This window comes from Sinocyclocheilus rhinocerous, unplaced genomic scaffold, assembly GCF_001515625.1.
Source record: "Sinocyclocheilus rhinocerous isolate Xijiao unplaced genomic scaffold, SAMN03320098_v1.1 scaffold504, whole genome shotgun sequence".
Lineage (NCBI taxonomy): Eukaryota > Metazoa > Chordata > Actinopteri > Cypriniformes > Cyprinidae > Sinocyclocheilus > Sinocyclocheilus rhinocerous.
Genome location: NW_015645076.1, coordinates 1513138 through 1518885, shown reverse-complemented (window position 1 = coordinate 1518885; position 5748 = coordinate 1513138).

Genomic DNA, 5748 nt, shown 5'->3' with positions numbered 1-5748 from the left:
CGGTAGCTCACGGAGTACGGAGATGTACTTGAGAGGCGAGGAGCTCCGGTTCGAATCTCGTGTAACTACGGTTCAACAAAACAGTTCAAATCTGCATATAAGGAAGTTAAAATGGCACGGTTGCATCAAAACATTTGTTTTTATATCAGTTTTGCATTTGTTAACACTATCGGGTAGGTTTAGGGTTGGGTTTGGTGTAGGGCATATTTCCAACACGACAGAGCATTAAGTTTTAGCGACAGTCCCCGGATATTTTGAATTCTGAATCGCCGCAATACGTACCTGAAGAAACGTAATAAAAACACAGCAATACGTACCTATATCAACGTAATAAAAACGTGCCAGGGTTGACGTATTGAACCCATGTTTTAGCGCCACTCAGTGGACATTTCTCTTTGAAACTGCGGCGAAACGTGCAGTAAGGTACGTAAAAACGGTGTTGCAGAAATGTACGCAAAGGTACGTATTTTTATGAGACTGGGTTGCACAATTTCACTGTGACACAGATAATAATCTTTAAAACGTGATTGTCTGAACATGAAGCTCTTGCTGCTCTTTAGAATCTCACTTACAGTATATCTATTATCATCTAAAGGCCCTCTGAGATCCATAACACACACCATGTGCCTTGGGGTTCGGCTTGCTCATAGTGAGAGTGATGCCTTCCACATTTTTGAAGCACTATCACCTTCTTTGGCCCCGCATCCCACATCACCACTGGTTTATATTAGACTCTTGCAGTAGGAGGTCATGATTTGTGTGCAGAACATTCAGTCTTTCATGTGTGCTTCTGCGTGTGCAATATGTGTTGATATGGTACAAAAGATCTGATATTGCACAAAAGCTGCTGCTCTGTTGCACAATCATAAATCATAAGACAATTCACATGTGGCACAAGACTAAAGCTGCATCGACACAGATACTAGCAAACCACGTATTATCCTTCCATTTACCATGTAGTCGTATGCAAAAACAGATATTGCATGTGATTTTGTAAGGATTGCAAATGAACACATTGTATCTCCAGGCTATACACAGACTGATATATTTTACACAGTCATAAAGTAAATCCTACAAAACAAACTGCGCAGTGCTGATGCACATTGCGCTGGAGAATGACAAACTGCTCTCCAATCACTCTGCAGATTCCACCCCTACGTGAAGTAGTTTGTAATGGATTACATCATCAAAACATCTGTTGATACATGCATGCTTCATAATGCACATATCACTTCAGGCATTTCAGTGTGACAACGCCTGTTTTTATTGCCGGTGAGATTCCCATCCATTTCAATCAATGTACTATTTTGTCCTTTCATCTGTCCACTGATTTCATGTGTTTTCATTTATATGATATGGAATTTATTATATAGTAAATGAAATGTGATTTTGGAATCTTGAATTTGTTTGTGTGACAGAAAACAAGAATTAGCGTCTCACATGGGTTGGTCATGTATGCCGATCAGTCTGATTACAGTATATAAATGTTTTTAGAACCAATTTTATATACAGTATATAAACATCTTGAAATGTGGGTGATATTTTGAACCAATTACCTGAGCCATAAATGCCAAGTGATTATTCTGGCATCATGACAATGCTGATTGGTTGATAGTATCTCAAGAAAACACACAGTCGTAAACCCTTTACTATCCTGAGAGGGAAAAACATATCATTCCCCCAAATATACATTTGAATGTCTGTCACTGGAGAAAGATGCTTTGTGTTAACCAGCCAAACCTTGAATCAGTTGCTTGTTCCCAAACTGTAGTACAGTCTTTTCATCACCTCTGACGTAGCTTGCGTTCATAAAAAGTGTTGACATCACACCATTCCCTCTGAGGAGCCAGACACGGGATGATTTCAGTAAACTTTCCCAACACTGGTTTACACAAGCACATCGACACTTTGTGGTTGGATGACTTGTTTAAATATTAGTTGGAATCTTGCTGACACACTTGGGAAATTTGAAATGATATTGAAATAGACTATATCTGAGAGCTTTCTGGGTCTACTTGGAGATTTAGGTGGAACAGCAATGGATGACTTGATCATTGGGGGCGGTGTTGCTAACCCAGAGTAAAAAATATTAAAAGCGAATCCAGTGTTAAAACTGTGGACACTCTTGGCCCTGATGTGCTTTAGAAAATAAACTCCCTTAAAACACACTTTTTAAAGTTGATTTGTCTACTAATAATCTTCAGCAGTGTATTGATGTATGGATAATCAAGTAAACCTAAACCTTCTACTTCAGCCGAGTAAATGTACATCTTGAAATATTACAAACAATATAAAAAAGTTTAACTTACTTAATTATATTAAAAGGCCAAAAAATATCAAATAACTATCAATCAGACGGCAGAATGTATGTAGTGGATTGTGTACAACAGATTTTTCAGCAAAGTTTTGAGATGTTGTTAATTTAGAGGCCTTAGAAACTCAAGTATCAAATATGAAGCAATAGGTTTTATAGAGTTAAAATCTAACACATATCTTCTCTCTTCTAACAACTCTTTGCCTTACATATTTTTCAAGCACCGCTGTCTTTCGCCTTGCATCATACATCATTACTGGTTTATAACAGTGTATATATTATTTTTTCTGAAAGTCATGAACATTTCCAGTCATTTCCACAACATCTCACATTATGTATGGTGTTTTATAGCATTCTGCGGTGGAAATTACATTTTAAACATTTTGGATAGTTTCATTAGAAATGAATCAAAAATGTTATGCTCACGTTTTGTTTACCTTGATTTTTGTTTGTTTTCTTCACACACCACACGTCTCATATTCCATTTGAAGCATGATCTTCACACTGTAGTAAAAAAAAAAAAAAAGTACGCTAACTTTTGATAACATTTTTTAGAGGAAAATCTTGGTCATGAAACAACTGAAGGCCAATTTGTTTATAAATTAATATTAAGAATTTTCATTCAATATTTATTCAAATGGTTCAGTTATTTCACTTGCGGTTAATACTAACATATTTTTGAAAAATGTAATAAAACAGAATATTTTTATGATGGATTTTCAGATTTAAAGACTGCAGCTTCATCACGCCACTATTAAAATGGTGGGAGGGTGTGAGCAGGAAAGAGAGAAGGAGAGTCGCAGAGCGAGAGAAAGTACTGAAAGAATTAATGGAGGAGAGTCAGGAAGAGAGCTGTGATCCCTGATTCCTGTTTGTGTCAGCCATGCTGTAAGTGAACACTAAATCAATGCCTCTAAATCATAATGGAGCTTTCCTCCCAGCACAGCCATTTCACCCCCTCCCATCACACAAACTGAGCTTGCGGCGATTTTTATACAGAAGTGTTTAAAATAGTGATTGAAATGAAAATGTGTGTGACTGAGCGAGAAGATCCCTGCCTCCAGTAATAAATCCTTCACTTTTTGATATACTCTATAGTGGAATATTGATAATACTTCTGATAAATCAGGTCTGGCAAAACCAACACAAAAGGGGATACAGCTCATCCTATACAGCACCATTTAGACTCGCCGGTGGTTACACCCAGAAAAGTGACCTTTCGTGGGCTTTATGTTTATTTCTTTTTCTTCTCCTCACCTTTTGTTTCTTACATGGTGTGATCTCTGTTTTTTTAGAGGAAGGACCAGCACAGGAAGAGAAAGGGGTGAGGGTTCATTCAGCACATGTTACAGGGTCACCACCCCATTCAGCACCAACAAAAACCTCAGTTTCTGCTTTGCTTTCTCCTGGGCTCTTGTACAGGCACACACACACATTTTTAGAATCCTGGTCTATTTAAAATGTTGGCAAAGGTACATTGAGAAGCAGTGCACTATTAACATTAGGGGACATGAGAACAGATCAGTGTAGTGATCTTTGGAACCTCTCCAGAAACACAGAGATTATACGCTATGATTCTAAACAGCATTGCTGTGGACAAAAGTACTTTGTTGTTAGCATGTTTACTGTGGTGCAGACAAGCATTAGAGGTCGGTCATTCAGACTGGGGTCCTGAGACCCCCAGGGGTACACAAAGGGGTAAAAAGGTGTAAAAAAAACGGGTTACTTTGAATTACGACCAATGGTATACAAATACATTTGAATTATTAAGAGCTATGCAAATAATTACTAATTATTAATAATATTTTAGAGAAATGATTGTAATAATTTATTTTAGTTTTAGTACTGTACAATGACAACAAGAAAAATGATAAAATTGTGTGTTTGTGTGTGTGTGTGTGTGTGTGTGTGTGCGTGCGTATATATATTACATAAAATATACATATAAATGTATATATTATATTATATTATATTATATTATATTTATTATATTATTGGTTGGTAAGTTTGATTAATTTATGTGAATCTGCTCAATCTGTCCATTCTCATAAATCAGTTGAATTCAGTTTCAGTGATTTGTTTTTATATAGCTGTGCTGTTATATTAGTGCATATAAATGAGAAAATGAATACATATTCTTCTTTGTGTTAATTTCGTGAAAAGCACGGTGGATTCACATACCTTGATTCTTTTTATAAGATTTGAATCTACTTAGTTGAAATATTGGTTGTTTTGAAACAACAACAACAACAATAACAACAACTTTTAAGCCATTTTAGGAAAAATACATAAATCTAAATAATATATATAAAATATTCAAATTATGTCAAAAATTTAAGGAAAGACATTTTAAAAAGTGATATTAAAATTGATTATGAGAAGAGGTTTTATTGAGCCTGTCCCTTGCAGGTTCACAGCAAAAAAGAAATGGGCAAAATGCCAATGGCACAAGTTTTTTATCTGGGATTTAAAGAAATGGCTGTTCATGTTAATGTTTGACGCACGTTGATGGATCGTCAAGTGCTCGTGTGTTGTGGGTTTCCATCTGGAATGCTTACTTCCTGAATGCTCCCTCCAGAGCAGGGGAGTGTGTGAACAACCCTTTGAACAAATGCCTGCTGCAAGGTGCCATTTCGCCCAGAGCAAACACAAGAGGATAGTATCATTGAATCAAAGGAAGCAGCTCAGCCCTACAGTGCTGCTCAGAGTTTTCATTGCCTGTTTTCATTTTCTTTGGCTTCTTTCAAATGAAGCTAAGATCTAATGTAGATACGTCAGAGAGCATCTGTATCAATATACCTGCAACAATTGAGGTTTGACATAAAATTCTCCATACAGACTAAATCAAGGTGGAAATTTCCACTGTAGCTGAACTGGTCTTGAACTTTCTCCGTCCCTGCAGGCCTTCGAGTGGATTATCAGCTCATCTTTTTATTCTCTATTTTTATTCTCCTATTGTTTCCTGGCTGCAACGTTTCTGCAAGAATGGACTTCCCTAGTTCATGCTTCACTAAGACATTTTATGGATGTGCATGAATTGACACAATGAATTGAATAAATGATATTTAAAAAAAGGCTTGATAACTAATCCTTCAATTTATTGTTTTCTATTAGTCATATCACCCTTTTGACTCAACTCTCCATTCACAGAGCAACATTTCTTACAAAGCCTTTACTTCAGATGGATGTTCTTATCTGAAGAGGTGAGAGAGGAGGACTAGAGACGAGCGGGAACATCTGGACATCTGGTTCAGACACTCCAAGTCATCTGGCCCTCTTCCAAGCTCTCAGATCCCAGAGCAGAGCACAGGCGCTGCTCAGGTCACGTAAACCTAGCAGCCGCACACCCACTCAACCACGCAGTGACACAGACGGCTCGTGAGCCAGCCTTCAGCCTGAGGCACTGACTGCATGTGGCTTCTGTAACAAGACAT